Below are 20466 nucleotides of genomic sequence, written 5' to 3'. Positions count from 1 at the left end.
ACAGTTTATCCATCAACTGCAAGAGATTAAATCAGTCTCTCCAATGCAATCACTCCAGGTCAGGGAATTAGGGAATTAAAAACTCATACTCAGGGGATTTAGGTTAATCCACCTGAAACTCTATTTCCTCATCAGAAACGAAAGCCTTGCAGAGTTCACATTTTCCCCCACATGGATGACTGTGATTTAAATTTCTGAGGGGTCATCAATAGTATATAAGGGGGGAAAGAGTTTCAGACACACACACCACAAATCAAAAAGTGGGCGGCAACAGAGGTAAATGCAACTTCAAAAGCAAGGCCTGTGTACGTACGGGAGCTTCACTGAGACAATTTCAGTGAGGTGATGGGGACCACAGAATGACTCCGAATGGCAATAAGACTTTTGTTTACCTCCAATGGTAAACCCCTTTGGATGAAGTTTTGATATTTTGTCTGATCCTGAATTCCATAAGATGACTGTAACCTAGTTAAGAGTCAAAACTCCAATGTGCCCATCTAAGCATCCTAGTATATCCCAAAAAGTATTTTGCAAATTGATAACATCTTCAGGGCCCATAGAAAGTACCCTAGAATGATACTTTTTCAGGAATTTTCTTCTCCTCTTCCCCATGGCGGGCCTGTAGTTATTTATTCCTTTTCATTCACATAGTCTCCTATCTAGAATGAAACTTCTCTGGTTCCAGGATCATTTACAGCTTCCACAACATAAGTACTTCCTAATCCCTCAGGTTCCAGGAGCCTCACCCTTCCTTCAGGGAGGGCGGGGCCTCTCCTGGAAAGCAGGAAGCCAGGACAGGGAGATTTAAGCTCCATGAACTGGGCTGAGGCCAACCTGGCAGCTCGGGGCTGATTCTTCTAGCCAGGGTGGTAGCGCTAGAGATGGGGTCATCTCTAATTGCTTTTAGTGCCTTCACACAGCAGCACTGTTTACAGCCTGTCTTTGCAAAAGTTGAAGTGCATTAAAAAAGTTGAACACGACTGTCACGCCTTGGCCCCCCCTTTAACGAAGGCTGCATGAATGGACCAGACTGGGTAATTTCTAGGACTCTTGCCCCACTGGCTCTCTCCTGTGTGACTCTCTCAGAGGCTACTGAAGTGATACCACAGGGCTGGGAGAAAGTTGATTCAGTGGATGGAGCTTCCAGTCTGGGTTAAGAGTCCTTTTCTCTCCACAAACTGATAGGAAATAGGCCACTAGACAAAAATTTTCTGAGGCAAGGAAAGGTCAACTAACAATAGATCTGGAGTCTACTGTTTGAATTTAAACTTTCATATCAATATATATGTGTGTGCGTGTATGTGCATACAAATAACGCACATGCACACACACACACATATATATATAAAAAAACATATATGTGTAACTAGTCATTTAAAAAATGGACAAAAAGGGAAAAGAATAAAAAGAATAGAGGACATCCTGGCCACTAAAATTATGTCAGCATTAGGCAAATACTAGTACTAAGTTAATCATAGAATAAATTTTTCTTCCTTTGGTTTAAAGAGAAATTTATTTTTTCCCAGCTCTGGAGACTAGAAGTCCACAATCAAGGTGTCAGCAAGTTTAATCACCTCTGAGTCCTCTCTCTTTGGCTTCTTGCTATGTCTTTACATGGTTTTTCCTCTGTCTGTGTGTTGTCTGTGTCCTAATCTCCTCTTCTTTTTCTTTTTAATAAATTTTTATTGTTGTGAAATAACCTATCTGAAATCTTACTTGTTCTTGAAAACGAAAACTTGGAAAACGGGGAAAATTAACAAAGTTAGTGACACCTGTCATTAAGGTTGAGACCACACTTAGAAAATGTTATCCATTCAATTTATCATATATTTATTGAGTACTAGGTGATGAAGGGATTTAAAAAGTTTGAAAAATGTCAAATTCGGGGATCTGAGGCAGCTTCATGGAAATGTCACATTTGGACTGGCTCTTGAAAAAGAAAAAAATTCTTTTTTCTGATTCTAGAACTAATACACCCCCACTGTAGAATCCTTGTAAAGGACAATGTAAAAGAAACCCCACCACCCCAAAATGGCCACTGTTAGATTTTTGATGTATTTACTCCTTTCTCCTTCCTTTTCTTTTCCTTTCTCCCTCTCTAGCTCCCTCTCCTTCTCTCTCTCTTTTTTATTTAACATTGGGACTTTAGACTGTTTTTAACCTACTTTTCTCATGTAGCATTACACTGTAAGCATTTTGAAGAACAGAAGTGTTTTGTTTTTTTTTTTTAAAGATTTTATTTATTTATTTATTTTCCCCCACAAAGCCCCAGCAGACAGCTGCATGTCATAGCTGCACATCCCTCCAGTCGCTGCACGTGGGACGCGGCCCCAGCATGGCCGGAGAATCGGCGCGTCGGTGCGCACCCGGGATCCGAACCCGGGCCGCCGGCAGCGGAGAGCGCGCACCCAACCGCCAAGCCACGGGGCCGGCCCAGAAGTGTTTTTTAAAAACATTTTAGTTCCTTATCAATAAATAATATAGATTTTTGTAGAAAACTTTGAAAATACAAGTTTGCAAATGAAGGAGGAGACAAGTAAACAGAAAAAAGTCACCTGTTTTCTCAGCAAGCAGAGATGACCACTGTAGATATATTGGAATATGACCTTCCAGGGTTTTCAATGCACATAGATAAAGTGCCTGGCACACAGTAGACCCTCAATAAATATCTGTTAAACGAAAAGAATGAGCACAAATAAAAATTATGTATACATGTACAAAAATGGAAATCATACCATAGAGTTTTTAAAACATATTTTTTCACTTAACAAGATCTGGTTTCCTATCCTGAGTTATGTCAGTAAACACAAGTCCACACCATTACTGCAAATGCTTGCTTAACTGCAGACCATGCCATAAATTGACATCCAACCTGTTACTGCTGGATTGTCACACTGCTTGGTGGACAGGAGATTGACAGGTGGACCTGGGGCCTGAGCTGAGACTTCTCAATGAAGGAGAACATGGTCAATGGCACAGAGGTAGAAGTGCAGGTTGAGTTCAAGAAACAAAGAATTACAGTTTCACTGAAAGATAGAAGCGATTATCAGACTACACAATTAATGAAAAGGCCGAATGGGGTCATGGTGTGAAGATCTTGACGTTAACCCAACCATAATTACTATCTCTCAATGTTTATAATAGGCTACAAATTACAGTTTACTCAGCACAGAACATTTCTGATCCTTTACCTCTATCATGTGAGGTACTCTTAAGCAAGCATTAGTATCTTGGTACGCTTCTTGGTACATTTTACTAACAGTATCATTGTCAAATACATAACCTTATTCTCTACTCTTTAACACTCTAAGTATAAAAGGAGAGGATATACAAAGAAACTTGTTGAACCTTACATTGTTTAGAGCCTATTTAAGAAAGGAAGACTCTCCCACATAAAGTGACAGTATACCGTAAAATATTTGCATGATAGAGACCAAACTATATGGCAGAACAAAGAACAAGTCCAGAAAGATTTCAGAGACATACATACATACGTACATACAGGAAAGAAGGAAAGAGGGAAGGAAGGAAGAGAGGAATGGGCGAAGGAAGAAAGGAAGGACGGAGGGAGGGAGAGAGCGAAAGAAAGAGGGAGGAAGGAGGGAAATAAATGAGGCCTGGAGAAATCAGGTGAGGTTTTACAAAGAGATAGGATTTGTACTATGTCTAAGAACAGGTAGGATTTAGGCTGGAGGATAGAGAAGGCATTACTTGTCCTGGAACAGCACAAGCGAAGACAGGGAGCCTGAATACACACACAACCACCTTATATGACCATTCAGATGGACCTAGCTAGAGGGAGCAAGGTATTGTTCTTGAGTAATAGGAGGTTTTATAGATTTGGTAAAAGATAATTAAAAGATTGGAGAGGGAAATCCAAACCAAAGAATATGTTGTAACTTAACCATTGTCCAAAATTACTTTTTGAGATAAATAAGCAAAAATACAATTTCAATTGCTAATATACTTCGTGGTGGATTGGCCCACTCAATATTTGTTCCCATTTCTTTCTAGTCCAGTTCTGTAGAGGATGGAAAGTTGAAAACTACATTTCCCACATTCCTTTGCAGCTAGCGTTCTAGATATGATTTAGATTCTACCAATCAGAGAGCAAGGTGGTGGGGGCACCAGCATCCATTTTGCTGGTATAATTCTAGCAGGTGCAGCAAATGGCACTGGAGCCAACAGTTGTGACTACGGATTCCTGATCATCAGATTTGACTCAAGTGACGTGTTCCTGGAGCATGCAGTTGAGACGATGAGAAACCGGCTTCCTCGTTTCCTAGCTTCCTGAGGGAGGCACAAGTAGTAGTTCTCTTAGCAGCCCAGTTGAGTAGTGGTGTTCTGGTAATTATTCCTAGAGGCCCAGCCTAGAGCCGGCTCTGCCACCTCTTCTAACAATTTTACAAGCACTTAATTCCCTACATTAAATCTCTTTTGCTTAACATACATAGAAAGATCTCTGTTATATGCCATTAAACCCTAATTGATGTTCTTAATTTTATTTTTTCCTCCCTTTTAAATTTTTTATTATGGGAAGTTTTAAACATATATAAACGTGGACAGAACAGAATGAACCCCCATGTACCAACTTCAGCAATTATCAATTCAGGCTCATCTTGTTGAAGTTTTCCAAACCCCAGCAGCACATAGAATTATTTTAAAGCCTATCTCAGATTTCCTATCATTTGTAAATATTTCAGCACACATCTTTAAAAGGTAAGAACTCTTTTTTAAAACAGTACTGCCATATTACTATCAAACCTAAAAAATAACAAGAATTCCTTAATATCACTAAATATCCAGTCACATCCACTTAATTTTTGAATTTTTATGAATCACTATTGGTTTTTTTTTTTTTTTTTTTTTTTTTTTTTTTTTTTTTTTACATTTTTATTGATATTTTAATGGTTTCTAACATTGTGAGATTTTGGGTTGTACATTTTTGTTTGTCCTTCACCCCATATATGACTCCCTTCACCCCTTGTGCCCACCCCCCACCCCCACTTCCCGGGTAACCACAGTCCAGTTTTCTCTGTCCATGTGTTGGTTTATATTCCACATATGAGTGAGATCATACAGTGTTTGTCTTTCTCTTTCTGGCTTATTTCACTTAACATAATACGCTCCAGGCCCATCCATGTTGTTGCAAATGGGACGATTTTGTCTTTTTTTATGGCTGAGTAGTATTCCATTGTATATATATACCACATTTTCTTAATCCAATCGTCAGTCGAGGGACACTTAGGTTGCTTCCACTTCTTGGCTATGGTGAATAATGCTGCAATGAACATAGGGGTGCATAAGCCTCTTTGGATTGTTGATTTCAGGTGCGTTGGATAGATTCCCAGTAGTGGGATGGCTGGATCATAGGGCATCTCTATTTTTAATTCTTTGAGGAATCTCCATACCGTTTTCCATAGAGGCTGCACCAATTTGCATTCCCACCAGCTGTGTATGAGGGTTCCTGTTTCTCCACATCCTCTCCAACATTTGTTGTTTTTTGTCTTGGTGATTATAGCCATTCTAACGGGCGTGAGGTGGTATCTTAGTGTTGTTTTGATTTGCATTTCCCTGATGATTAGTGATGTTGAGCATCTTTTCATGTGCCTATTGGCCATCTGTATATCTTCCTTGGAGAAGTGTCTGTTCATTTCCTCTGCCCATTTTTTGATCGGGTTGTTTGTTTTTTTGTTGTTCAATTGTGTGAGTTCTTTATATATTATGGAGATCAACCCCTTGTCAGATGTATGTTTTGCAAATATTCTCTCCCAGCTGGTTGGTTGTTTGTTCATCTTGATTCTGATTTCATTTGTCTTATAAAAGCTCTTTAGTCTGATAAAGTCCCACTTGTTTATTTTTTCTTTAGTTTCCCTAGTCTGGGTAGGCATGTCATCCGAAAAGATTCCTTTAAACCCAATGTCAAATAGTGTGTTGCCTATATTTTCTTCTATGAGTTTTATAGTTTCAGGTCTCACCTTCAGGTCTTTGATCCATTTTGAGTTAATTTTTGTGTATGGCGATAGCACATGGTCCACTTTCATTCTTTTGCATGTGGATGTCCAGTTTTCCCAACACCATTTATTGAAGAGACTTTCCTTTCTCCATTGCATGTCCTTAGCACCTTTGTCGAAAATTAGCTGTCCGTATATGTGTGGTTTTATTTCTGGGCTTTCAATTCTGTTCCATTGATCTGTGTGTCTGTTTTTGTACCAGTACCATGCTGTTTTGATTACTATTGCTTTGTAGTATGTTTTGAAGTCAGGAATTGTGATGCCTCCTGCTTTGTTCTTTTTCTTTAGGATTTCTTTAGCTATTCGGGGTCTTTTGTTGCCCCATATAAATTTTAGTATTCTTTTTTCTATTTCTGTGAAGAATGTCATTGGGATTCTGATTGGGATTGCATTGAATCTGTAGATTGCTTTAGGTAAAATAGACATTTTAACTATGTTTATTCTTCCAATCCACGTGCATGGGATATCTTTCCATTTCTTTATGTCATCGTAGATTTCCCTCAATAATGTCTTGTAGTTCTCATTGTATAGGTCCTTCACCTCCTTGGTAAGATTTATTCCTAGGTATTTTATTCTTTTTGGTGCAATTGTAAATGGTATTATCTTTTTGAGCTCTCTTTCTGTTAGTTCATTATTAGCATATAGAAATGCAACTGATTTTTGTAGATTGATTTTGTACCCTGCAACTTTGCTGTAGTTGTTGATTGTTTCTAACAGTTTTCCAACAGATTCTTTAGGGTTTTCTATATATACAATCATGTCATCTGCAAATAGTGAGAGTTTCACTTCTTCGTTACCTATTTGGATTCCTTTTATTCCTTTTTCTTGCCTAATTGCTCTGGCCAAAACCTCCAGTACTATGTTGAACAGGAGTGGTGAGAGTGGGCAGCCCTGCCTCGTTCCTGTTCTCAGAGGAATGGCTTTCAGTCTTTCCCCGTTGAGTATGATGTTAGCTGTGGGTTTGTGAATTTTTATGAATCACTATTGGTTTTTTATTCTGAAGAACTAATAAAATCACACCTCCCCTAGCTCAACTCCTGAGAATCAGTTATGATAGCTAGGTTTTCAGAAAGTGTTAGGCTAAGGCCAATGATGGTCCCCTTCTTTCTGCCATCTCTTCCCATAACTGACTGAGTCCATTTACCCTCTTGGGGTTCTTGGATCCTGGGGCTCTTAGAGGGTAATAATATGGATCTATGAGCTGCTTTTCTGTATTTCAAAAGGCCTCTAACAGGCCAAACAGGTTCACTAAAAAGTCAGGTATCCTTCCTTTCGACTAGATTGTATTAACTTGAAGTGATAATCCTAGATTCTGACTGGCAATTTTATATTGCTTTGAGTAACAAAAATGGGACATGAATTAATATATTAAAGTTGTAGTGAAAACTCATTAAACAATATACTTAAGATCTGGACATTGCATTGCATTGCATATAAATTATACTTCAATTAAAATAAAAGCTTAAAATTGATACTCAAAATCTTTGAAAACCTGGGGTCCTTGGGAGGTGAGAAATAATAAAAATGGCCTTTGGTAGTGAACAGGCTGGGATCCTATAAGCAATCTCAGAAGAAAAGGTGTTTTCTCTCTTCTTACTCAAGACATGGCTTAAGCAGTGCTAGTCGTCTCTGCTCTCTTAAGACTTTGTGTTGCCACTTCCTCTCTGCTAGCTTCCCCCAACTTTTGTCAGTCATCATTCTCAGCTCCATATCTGGAAAGCAACCTTGTCTGACCCTTGAACTACCACCCCCTCCCTCTCTTCACTGCCAGCAGTCTGAACAACATACTCCTCTCTTCATCACTCCGCTGAAACCATGCTCGACTGGCAAATTCTGGCTTCACCATTTAGGAGCTGTGTGACCCTGGGCAAGTCGGTTAACTTCTCTTTGCCTCAGTTTCCTCATCTGTAAAATGGAGATAAAGTAATAAATACCCACCTCATATGGTCCTTATAAAGATTCCATGATTGGGTCCATGTGCAGCACTTACAACAGCGCCTGGCCTGGTTCTTGTAAGCTATTGTGACTATCATTGCTACTATTGCTACTGCTTTCTAATCAGGCTAGTGGCCATTTCTCAATCCATATTCTCTTCAACTCCTTCCACAGTAGGGAGCACTGTTTACTGACCTCTATGACTTGCTCCTCACAGCATCCTCTGAAGCACTGCTTCTTTGTCTCCTCTGCCAGCTCCCTTCTCCCTCCCACCCTTAGGGTAGGGGAAGCTCTTTGGCCCTCCACACACTCCAAATTCCTTCTTTTTCAAGGTTTAAAGCCTGTGTCAGGCTTCATCCCACAAGTGCATCTTTCAGATCTTCTTCCCAGGCTTTTTCATTTTACAAAACTAGAATTCCTTTGCTTATGAAATAGGATCTCCCTCATAAATACTACTTGATAATGATCACATCACTTAATATGTCACATGTTCTTTATCTGTAAAATGAGAAGGCTGGAGGGAGAGATGATCTCTTAGGTTCCTTCCTGCTCAGAAAAATTTCCATAAATTCTTTTTCAACTCCAGCTGCCCGTTGGACTTCTCCACGTGGCTGTTTGCCACTACCTCCAACTCCATGTGCCTAACTGAACACACCACTGGACCTCACGCATCAGCTTTTCTATTTCTGTTAAAGATAATGTTCATTCTCTTCATCACTCAGACTTGGAACCCGGGTATCACTTCAATGCTACCTCCTATCTAATCAGTCACCGAGCGCTATCGACATTCCTTCATAATGTCCCTTCCTTCCACAACCCTAACTTTGCCACAGCCGCTCTCCTCCATGCTATCTACTCATCCGTAGCCCCTCCCATCTACAGACACAGATTCTTCCTGAAAATATGTGTCCTGCACATTCCTCTTCCCTCCTTGCCAATCGTAGCTGTTCCTAATGTCTACAGGGTGAAGTCTAATCTCTGGCACCTCAAATTCAAAGCCCAAATTGCTCATAATCCCTTAAATTTTCTCTCCCATGACATTCCTTCTGCACTTTCCATTCCTGCAGTGGATCTACTCTTATGCAGCTTTCTGCTTTGTGTTGTGCACCGTTCTCTTTGTGTTGAACACACTTCCCCCACCTTGTCATCCAGCCTGTACCTAATGAAGTATGACATTTCTTTCAAAGCCCAGTTTGCTTGCTTGTAAGGATTTTTTAAAAAAAATTTCAAACCAACCTCTCTGTGATGTCTTTCTCCAATGACCAACCCCCGGTTGGTTATTTACTTGTGATAAATTCTTACAGCACTTTTGTATAGACTACTCATTGGCTTATAGCAAGGGCTCTAATATATTTTACTAATTGTTTTATGTAGTTATCCTTCTCCCTAATTACAGTTTCAACTCCTTGGGGACAGAGGCCATAGACCTCATAGCTCCCTAGCACATGGTGAGAGGATATATGTATTAACAATAATGATGATGACTAAATTTAAAAAGAAAGCTATGATCATCTGTCTGCGACAATATATCAGTGATCCTCAGAAACACAATTTCCCCAGGAAAACAAAACAAAAGGAGGAATATAAAGGAAGCCAGGTGTACAGCCCCATCTCATAGTTTTCATTAAGTCTGCCACTTAATTTCTTTACATTTGACCTGGGCATGTGGGAATTATGAAAATACATTTAAAACTATAAAATAGTATATAGTATATAAATAAAATAGTATATAAATAGAAAGTATTTATCATTAACATCCTGGCCCCTAGGCCTGGAATGTTTGAGAATTCTTGGCATGATTTCTAAGAGTCCAGAGAAAGAGTTGTAGTGAAGCAGTGGTTCTCAACTGGGGACGATTTGGGCTCCCATCTCCAGGGGACATTTGGCAATGTCTGGAGACATTTTTCGTTGTCACAAGTGAGAGGGTGCTTCATGTTTCTAGAGGAGAGAGATCGAGGATGCTGCTAAACATCATACAATGCACGGGACATCTGTCCACAACAAAGAGTTAACCGGCCTGCAAAGTCAGTATGCCGAAGGTGTGCATCCCTGTGTTAAAGGAAGCTCACCAGGGACAAGTACGGACCCTTTCTACATGGGGCAGGGACATGAGCTGCTCACTTCCTCGGACAGATTGTCCCCTGCGTCCTCTCTTGTTTACAGTATCCTGACACCTGCTGCTACGCTCCATAATTCCTCTTCTGTTCGGTTCCCATACGATCTTTTAAATGTCTATCAACATGCCCAGCCTAGGATGTCTGGGAATTAACCTATCCATATTCAGATGTTTTGAAACTACTCTGATTTCTCTAAGACAAAAAATACTGCTGAACTTCAGAAGTTAATGAAATCAATCTGTAACTCTGGATATAGGAGGATGGAATGTATATTACACTAAAAACAACAACATTTGATGCTTAATTTAATTAGAACAGTGAGTGTATTTGAGCAATGAGAATACCACAAAATTAAAAATCTTTCTCATCAACTGAAAATTTATAGATTTAAATAATTTCTAAAAACTTATGGAGATGAAAACAGCCTGGACTATTTCAGCCTTCGAGAAAATTCTTTTTCTTTGTACATGCATGTTTTTGCTCTAATGATATGTCTGATCAAGGATTGCTATTGAACTAAAAATAATGGATGGGAATGTCTTTGTTTTTAAGCCCTAGTTAAGCTATGACAGTTAACTCCCAACAAAATACTCAGGAAAAACAGAAATAATAAGAATTTTAAAGCATTACAAAGTGGTGCATGAAAAGAAGATCATTTATTAAAAAAAACTTTTTAAATATGCCTTTATTTGAAAAGAGAAAACATACTAAAACACCATATAATCCAATACCAAATCATGGTATAGTCCTTGAACAAATTTTTTCTTCTTTCCGGGCCTGTGTTTTCTCACTTTAAAATAGGAAAGTCAGATTAACCAATGCTCTCTCAAAGATGTCTCCCAGGTGTAAAATCTTCTGGATGTATGATTCTATAGACTCTTTCTTAATGGATCACTTTCAGAGATAGGAAGATGGGCTTGTGGACAAATCTTTCGAACAGGTGACTTAGACTAGTAGTCCTCAGTTCTGACTAGACTTAGGAATTACCTCGGAGCTTTAAAAAAAATAACAGTGACACCCCTCCACCCCCCTAACCCCGCAACACATACCAGTTTCTGATAAATTGGTCTAAGATGGAATCCAAGCATAGATATTTGCAATGCTCTCCAGGGAATTCTAATGTGCGGCCAGCAGTAAGATCTACAGAGTTAGACAATGGTTAAAACCAAATGCAGCAGGGACCCAGGTAGGTAAGATACATGAGCAAGGCAGATTGGGCATAAAGAACTGGAGAAAATGTGTTCCATCTATTTCAGCAGGAATAAGCCAGATCATAGGATTTTTTTCAAGAAATGCCAGAAATCCAGATTTTAAGTGAAATTCTGATATTTAAATGTTGACAACTAATTCCAAACAATTTTAAAAGCGAGCGGAGATCACGCAAAATATACCCACAGGCTTCATTTGGTTCAAACATAGCCACCAGTTTGCAACCTGAACAAAACCAGCTCAATAAATCAAACACAACCTTTTCTCTGTACTCTGTCCTGTCTCTCTCCCACTCAGAGCCCCCACCTCCCATACCTGGGGCCACAGCCTGTCCTTTTCCTTTTCCTTTCCGTTGTCTCTTTCTGTTCCAATCTTCTTCGTCACTCCTAAGAGATGGAAAGTGAGATCCACACATTAAATCTTTATGTGGCCCTGCTGTATCACCGGACAGGCTTCCATGCCTGGGAAAACTCAGGTTCTAAATTGTAACCTGAGGCTGTAGCTCCATGATGTCAAAACTGGTTGGTTTAGTGGAATCAGAAGAAAAGTCAGTCAAGCTAACAATTTCGCGTCACTAAGACTTTATCAAACAACATACAGAGGTCATAATTTAATTTCTGGTTGTGTTTTGTTTGCTTTTAAATCTAAACCACAGCATATTAGAATTATCCCTGGTGTTGTTTTTTGAAAAAATTCCCGTCTCTGGGCTCCACCCCAGGCCAACTAAATCTGAATCTCTGGACATAGAGTCTGCACACTGGTAGCTTTCAAAAGATGCCAACTGAGTCTAATGTGAAGCCAGAGTTGAGAATCACTAATCTAAAATCGCAGGTTAGCAGAGTGTTTAACTCCAGATGATTATCATCTGGAATAGTTCTTTTAACTTGTTCAAGGATTTTCTCAGCTCTATTCTCATTGTATCTTCACAACTCTGTGAGTTCGGCAGCTCGGACACTATGCTTAGCACTGAACAGATGAGAAAATGAGGCTTAAAGATGTTAAATGAACTACCCAATTATACTGAGCTAATTATTGGCAAAGACACATTGTACCTTCACTGGAGGCAGAGTTCCTTGATTGCAAGCCCAGCACTTGCAAAGTTTCCCCAAACCGTGGTGCCTTTGCAGTCACTGAATTCCTTTACTATTAGTAAGTAACCCTAACACAGAGGTGGTCTCTAAAAAACCAAGGAATATAATGAGATCAGATTTCAGAAATAAGTATAACAATGTTTTTAAAAAACTCAATTTAGGGTTAGTGTTCCAAGGTGTCTTTTTCTGAAGTCCATGATGCACTTTTGAACGAGCTGACATGCTTCCCTTACCCTCACACCACCTTTCATAGATGCATATTCTCCCAGAGACTGAAAAGATTCAGGCAGTTTCTATTAAGATATTATTTTCAGAAAAGTATTTTTAAATGATTAAATATTCATAGAATATCAGAGGTAAGGGGAACTTTACTGATCAACTTCCCCACCTCCTCTCATAGATGAGAAACCTGAAGTCCTTTTTAATTCAATATATATGGAGTGCTAACACAGAGCCAAGCACTTCACATCCATTATCTTAATTAAATCTTCAGGATAACTCAATAAGATGGGTACCATTACCACCACCACCACCATCATCATCATCATCATTCCTGTTTAACAAACAAAAAAAGCCCTGAGGTTTAGAGATGCTAGAACACTTGCCCAAGGTCCCTGGGCTGGTAAGTTGAGACCTGGGATATACATTTGACTCGAAGCCTACGGCCTTATCCTCCACCTTCCATCACCAGGAGTGACAATAGTGCAAAAAGTGAAAGATAAATCATTATAAAAATGCCAAGAGGCGATCAGCGAACACTTATTTGAAGAGGTAGAGAAGTGCTATTTGGGCTAGGGCTTCACAAATATATAGGATTTCAGTAGACATTCCAGTCTGGAATCAACACTGATATTGAGGCAGAAAAGCGACAGGGAGGGCATAGGGTGAACTGGGAGAAAGAGAGGGTAAGGGGCGAGGAGTCAGATTGTGGAGGGTCCTGAGTGCCTGGCTGAGGAATTCAGACTGTAATTGAAGGCAGTGGGAGCCCCCCGAAGGTGTTTAAAATCAAGGTCATTGAAAAATGTGAACTGAGTTTTAGAAATACAGATCTCATGAAGTGTCAAGATTGAACTTGGGGAGCAGACCTTGGTAGTGGGGAGACCAACTAGAAAGCTGTCACGCCTCGCTAATCAGCTTCTTCACTCTTAATCACGTGCTGCACTTGCACCTTCCTCCTCTGAGTGCTGGGTTCTTCATGGCACCTTCATGTCTGTTTCATGATTCTTATATCCCAGTACGCTACCTGAATTGCCATGTCGAGGTCGGGCGACAGGGACCTGAACTTGGGCAGTAGGAATGGAGATGAGAAGACAACTTTGAGGAGCATTTGCAAGGGCCTGGTAACTGCTCAGGAGTGAGCAGACGAGAAGAGAGAAAGAAGAGCAGAGTAGAAAATGACTCTACCGTTTCAACTCAGGAGAAGGGGAACAAATAATGAGATACAGAAAGGAAAGGATGGCAACAACAGAGGTGGCAACATAAAGAGGTGAACGAGATGGCTTGGCCATGATCTCAATCCAACAGGCATTTATTAAGCAGCCACTCTGTGCTGGGCACTAGGGGAACAATAACGAGTTAGACTGGGTACTGCCCTCAAATATTACCAAGCAAAAGACAAGACTAGCAATAGCCAGAATGCCTGGCCTCCTAGTCTCATGACAAATGTCACCCTCTCACACAGGCCCTCCCAGATGGTCGTCTACCTCAAGCACCCTCCCCCATCACATGAGCCTGTTTTATTTCTTTATTGCACTAACAAGTATCTGAAATTCATTTGTATGTGCCAGCATTGTCTCTTTCCCCCAGGAGAATGGAAGTGTCACAGAAGCAGGAACTTTATTTCGTTGGCTGCCTGCCACACAATAAGCTCTCAGTAGGAAATACTCACTGAATACGTTGAAAAAAATAAGTGAATAAACTTCATCAAGGTTAAGACCTCAAACCAAACTAGGCGGATTTCCGGATGCCTAAGGCGGCATACTGAGAACTAAAGCGACCCTGAAGAGTAAAGCCATTTTGAGGAGGCCCACACCGGATCAGTGGCCCGACTTGGCCGTTTTGCATGGATTTCAGGAGAATCCACCCAGCGTGAGATGTTTAACAATAAGGCCAGCCAGCCACCTAGCTCAGGTTTTATTTCCGTTGTCCTTCTGACGTCAGAAGCACGAGTTGCCGCACGGTTTCTTCCATCAAGGTGACAAATTACAGCCTTGCTGGCCCCTGCAGCCTGAAAATCATAGACTGATTCTCTCCTCTCCCTAATATTAAAAAATTTAAAACCGACTGCAGAGATGTCAAATCCCCTTCCAAATGCAAACAAGCACCGTTTCCTAGCGCTGGGGTCTTTTTCGCTCTTCCTCCATCCATCACCACGGACTCGTCTGAAAAAAGTACATGATCTCGGCGGCAATTAGGCTTCCACCGGAGAAACAGTGCTATAAAAACTGGCTCCGCGCCGCAGAGCGAGACACAAAGGACTTTCAATTGTAGCACCACCTTCCCGAGCCGAAGACAGCCTGTGAGAGGCACCCCGAAACGCCGTGACGCTGGGACCGCGAAATTCCTTTTGCCGCCATATGCACTCGCACCTTCTCTGGCTACAGCTCAGCCCAAACCCCGGGCGGGCGGTTCCACGGGGAATAAGCGCCCAGGTAGCCCGCCCCGTAGCCTGTGGGGTCCCAGTGGGTGCTGAGGAGCCCGATGCTCGGGGGGAGGAGGGTTATAGGAAGGGGGGCGCCCCGGGGCGCGCACTAGGGCGAAGGAGCGCTTTCCGCTCGGCACCGACGCGGCGAGTTGAAAGGCCTTTTGTGGCGACGTTTAGGGAAGCGAGCGAGGTGCGGGGGGTGGGAGGAGGGGGTGGGGGGAGGTGAGGGCAGTCCGCGCCCGGGCCCCGCGCAAGCAGTGGCCTTTTGTTCGCCAGCTCCGGTGGATCCCGGCTCTCAGATCTGCACTACTCTTTCTCCCCTCCTTCATTTTCGGAAGAACCTCTTCAGGGCGGGAAAGGGCAGTGAGTCACTGCCAGCATCCTTTAGTCATCCCCCCCCCCCCGCCACATCCTCCTACTCGCCGTGGTTACTGAGAGAGGGCCAGAGCTCGAGGAAGGGGCGGCAAAACGTGCCCCTGATGACTCGCGCTCCGCGGCTCCCTTCCCCAGCCGGCGGCCAGTCCCCGAGACCCAGCCGGCCCACGCACACCCCGGGGGACATCACATGCTCACCTCTGGGCCTTGCGGACACGGAATCCCCCCCAAATGTCCGGGATTCAAACATTCCTCGGGTATGCAGTCGCGACATCAAGTCGGCTGCGCTCTCCCTCCAGACCCGCGTGGTCCCTGACCCGCGTATAATTTAACCAGATCTGGTGCCACACTCAGCCACTATGAAAACTGACCAAAAAAGTAAACCACAGCCCACGCAAAGGTGAAATCAGGGGCCCCTGCGCCTCCTCACGCTGCCGCGTGCGTTGGGAAGAACAGAGGACCTGGACTTTTCCTTTCCTAAAAGCAAAAGGCATCCGGCACAGCCGCGCACTCCTTCCTTTCAAGCCCGCATGGATGACTTCTACATTAGCGCCTCCTCTCACATCTAAAACATCCCTTTCCTCCCCGCCGCCACTCCCTCAGCTTTCCCCGGGCACGGAAAATCACCTTACCTCGGGCGGTAAGGAGAAAAGTGGCAAAAGGAGACGTCAAGGTGTCCGTCCTTCCGGGACTTTCTCCTGGCCGAGTGATGTCCTTTGTGTCAAGGTCTGGCTGCCTCGGCCGGGAAGAGGTGGCCTCCGTCAGCGAGGGCTGGGCGGGGAGGCTTGGCTTGGCGTGGCGGATTTCTGAGCAAGGTGAAGGGCGGAGGTTCGCGGCGACCTTCAGGCAGAGCGGCGTGGCTGCCCCAGCCCGCGCTCTCCTGGCTCTCTTCCTTTCCGGGCCGATTGCATCAGAATCTTCCCCCACCACTAACCCCCACCCACACTCTGCTCGCCAGCCTCGCACTTACATCCACACGCTCGGGCGCCGAGGGTCTCGAATCGTACTCATTCTCCTACTGGGGGGCGCGCCGCCCTTGCGCATCCATGGCTCGTGATGGTTTAACGGGGAAAGTCAGGCCATTCCTCTGCGTCCCGCGCGCCGTCGCTCTTTAATCACAGCTGTGTGTCAGTGAGCGATGCCCGTCACATGGTGTCTCTGCTGGCGGCCGCGCCTTGCTGCCTCTCTCTTGCCGCTCGCTGAGGATGCAGCGACCGCGGCTGGCGGAGATTGAGCATCGGGGAAGGGGTGAGGGAGGGGTTAGGGGCGCGCGTGTGCCGGGCGCACTGGCGGTGGTACCGGCAGCGGAGGCTGCGCGCAGCCTGGCCACCTGCCCTACGCCCTCCTGGGGCCCGGCAGTGAGCCCAGAAACCAACTGCGGCGGCAGCTGGAGACTGGAGCCCTTGGGGATGGAGGTGGGAGCGGCTAACAGGGCGCGGGAGGAGGAGACGAGGTTGTGCGCTGGAGTGGGGGGCATTTTGGGGTACGCCAAAGCCGGGCCGGAGCCGAGGAAGCGAAGGGAGTTGCATTGTGGGAAGGGCGCCGCATGAGGATGGCCGCTGGAGTGGCTGGTCCCCGCGCAGCCCCGCGAGCCGCTGGCAGCGCCTGGAGCTGCGGGCAGCGATGAAGCGGTGTGTTGGCTCTGGGGTCGGCACCGAGACGGCCCGGGCTGGCGGGAAGGGCACCAAAGCGGCCGGGGGAGCAGAGAGCGCAGGCCCCTTTGGAAACCCTTTGTCCCTAACCCGCAGTGGGAGTGCCTCCCCTCTTCCGGATCCAGCACCCGCAGCCCTCGCCAGCCCTCCCCGAGATCTGTGCTGTGGAGCTCTGTTTTGGGGACTGGGTGTGACGCGACCTGAAGGATTTGCTGAGCTCGGAGCGCGCACCTGCCTAGGCGCGGAGAGGCGGGAGCCCGCTCTCGCCCCCCCCTGGAGACCCCACATATTCCACCCCCGGGTCAACTGGGCAGGGACGCTCCAAATCCTGCCGGCAGGATGAGCCGGGGAGCAGGCTGGAGGGGACGAGGGCAGCTGGGCCCGTTTCCCTTCCTTTTGCTTACTCTTTGTTCCAGGCACAGCCCCTTTAACTGACTGGGCACTTCTTTGCATGGAGTTGTGTTTCCTTAAAATGGCGACAGGAAATCCCACCTGCGCGTCAGCCAATTAGACTGTCATTATAGCGCGAATTTGCCGGTTGGAAACGAGCTTTTTATTGACAGGAATGGTTCAGTCTCCGTGTTCCATCAAAACAGGAAAAGGAAGGTGAATCATCATTCAAAATTAATCTACCTGGAGCGTTTCAGGCGGGCGGACTGAGTAGTCACTGTAATGGAGTGGCTGTCGCTCTTTATCACGCTGGAAAAGCGAGAGGACAACCAAATGTCAGCCTCCTCAGAACTGACTAAAATCCTAATTCCCGTCGAATGGCAGTAAATGGTCTTTATTAGTTCAACAGTGGCTTCCTGAGAACCCTATTTAGAAGGCTCACTCTTGAATAAACCTGAGAAACTGTAAAGTCAGTGCAAGCAGAAGGGGACACAGGGATGGGCAGCCTCGCTGGGTAGACCTGCATTCAAATTCTGCCTCTGACGCTTGTTGCTTCCCCCACCTGCTTAACTTTGATCCTAGTCCCGTTTTCTCAATTTGTGAAAAAGAGGGTAAATAGTACCCCCATCATGTTAATATCCTACAGGTCATCAAAAGGTTGGTCCTTTCACCCCTTCCTTCCTAGAGGAAGCTAATTTAGTATTAAATTACTAATTTTAAATAGTGTACACCTTGCCTGGCACAAATAATTCTTGTGAATAAGGTTAAGAAATCCGAATAGGCAAAGTAGGTAAAGTGTGAGCAGAGCTCCATAAGCCCATTGAAATGTTTACCTCATTAAGCACAATGTGTACACACCAATGTTTGTTTGGAGAGCGTTGGATCTCAAGCTTATCTTTTGATTACAGTTTTAATTTACTTGCTAGTTTCAATGCACCAAAAAGACTGCAGTCACCTAGCAGTTTTTGAATTGGATTCAATGGTGATGAATTGAGTTCCTACTCTGTGCCAGCTACTGTGCTAAGCACTTTACATGTAAATATGATCTCATTTAACCCTTTCAATGACTGAATTGGGTATTATCTTCTTCGTATAAACAAGAAAGCAGGTTCAAAACGGCTCAGTTGGCCATGTTCACCTAAGACAGTAGGGGCTGAGATGGCGAGTGAGGGAGGGATTCCTGCTCAGGTCTGAATCCAAAGCCCAGCTCAGTCTCAACCGTGATGCTACAACCATGTGCAACCAGACGCTCTTGGGCCTGGAGTTTCACCCCTCATCTGGATTTTAGTTGACACCCTGCAACTGGAGTGTAGACATCAACGTGGAGGCTAGACTGCTGCTGTGTGGAGAAGTGGGGGAAAGGAGTGGGGAGGAAGTATTCAGAACCAGTGCTGGATAACTTCAGTATGAGGTTTTCTCCAGGACTGCTGTCGGTGAAGCTCCTTTCAGTGGCTCAGCACTTAAACCCAATTGCTCTGGTCTCAAATGTGGGCAAAGGGTGTCACCACGACTCCTATGTTCACTATGTGCTTACTGAGAGACAATCAACAGGCTGAGCACCTTAAAGATGGTCTCTCCTTTAATCCTCACAACATTCCGGAGAGGAGCAGACCATCCTCATCCCTGATTCAGAGGTTAGGGAATTGATCCCAGTCCACCCAGCTCTAGTTGGCACATCTAGGTCTTGAATCTAGAGCTGACTCAAAGCCTATTCTCTTCGCCTGGCTCTAGAATGTTCCGCCATGCTGGAATAGCCTTCTTTGGAGGGCTAGGAGGTGGGATGCATCCAGGGCCACTCTGCCTTCAGATGAGAACTCCTCCCGTATCCCCAGAGAGCCCAGGGAGTCAATTTGCTCTGTAATAGGTTTGTGAGCTCCCAGGGCTCATGTTGATAGTTTCTAATGTTCTTTGTGGACTTTCCCAATTGAGTAAATTTCCCAAAATGGTACTGAGGTGGTCAGGACACATTAACAGGTATTATTGTGGGCTGCCCTGTGGAACTGAGAAATAAAATTCTGTGTCTGCTCTGAAAATGTGGCTGGAGAAGCAATCTGTACTGTAAAGGGAAAATTGGTTCACCTCAGGTCACCTGAGAGTTTTCTGGTGGCCCCATAGGCCTTTTCTGTACGGTTCTAGGAAGGAGGGGCAGCTGTGGGAAGAAGGGTCAATCCACCCCAAAGAGGATTCAGCCTGAACTTAAGCAGCATCTGCACTCCTCTCAGCTTCACCCTGTACTCATGGGGTTGCCCTCGCCTGCCATCTGGGTTGCCCAACAGGACAGCTGGAAAGGGTCACACCAGCTGTGCGCTTCCAGAGAAAACATGCTTTCTGCCATGGATTTGCAAAGCTCTCCAAATACATCTGCCCTGATACTAGCAGACTTCTTGTGCATGGATTTTGAGTAATAGGATCAAAACTCTCTTTTGAATATATATAGTTTTTCTTTTTAATCTGTAAAGAACTGTCATAGGAGAGTCTAAATTTTAACAATGATGAAAATCAGAAAAATCAACTGGTAAGTTTATTTCAGAATAAGTGTCCTGGCCATTTCCTACTTGTAACAGAAGTAGCACAGCCATCTTGAACAAATATGACCTCATTAGAAAGTGTTATTTATTCTAAAATCAGTCTTTTATTCCTATTTATAGGGTCTACCCTCAAACAACAGATGGTCTTTAAAACTATTGGTTTGTCTTTGACTGATGTAATCACATTTCTTTGCCTGATTGACCCTTTTTTAACATTCTTGATGTTCCTTGAATCTCATCCATAGATGACAGTATTTTGACACTAGGAGTTAGTTAAGCAGCCACAGCAAAAAGTAAATTTGCAGCTGAAGGAGTCCCCACTTGTCTTGGCCATCCTTCTGCAGAGACATGGCGCTGTGTGTCCTACCCCACTGGGTAGCACTGTGACAGGGCCTACTGTCACCTCTTCCAGCATTGTCATCACCATTCTTTCTTGCCAGATTTGTAATTGGCTCTGGCAGGAGGTCAACAACCCCCACTGACTCTAAACTGAATTAAAATTAAAATCCCA

The 20466-nt window shown here is 44.1% G+C and overlaps 1 protein-coding gene across 2 annotated transcripts in view; it reads right to left on the bottom strand.

The window, feature by feature from the left end:
* The window catches only part of SLC38A1 (solute carrier family 38 member 1), a 69905-nt gene extending 53258 nt beyond the window's left edge, over nt 1-16647 (bottom strand). The window contains exons 1-3 of one of the 2 annotated variants that reach the window (XM_058558440.1): nt 16356-16647; nt 16018-16191; nt 2556-2669 (exon numbers count right to left, since the gene is read on the bottom strand). The gene's annotated coding sequence lies outside the window, so the exon portion shown is untranslated. The remainder of the gene's footprint in view (nt 1-2555; nt 2670-16017; nt 16192-16355) is intronic. The other variant, XM_058558441.1, reaches the window with a different exon arrangement.
* Between the last annotated feature and the right edge of the window lie 3819 nt (nt 16648-20466).

This window comes from Diceros bicornis, chromosome 17 (assembly GCF_020826845.1).
Source record: "Diceros bicornis minor isolate mBicDic1 chromosome 17, mDicBic1.mat.cur, whole genome shotgun sequence".
NCBI classification, from domain to species: Eukaryota; Metazoa; Chordata; class Mammalia; order Perissodactyla; family Rhinocerotidae; genus Diceros; species Diceros bicornis.
This window is presented reverse-complemented; position numbering and strand designations above follow the sequence as displayed.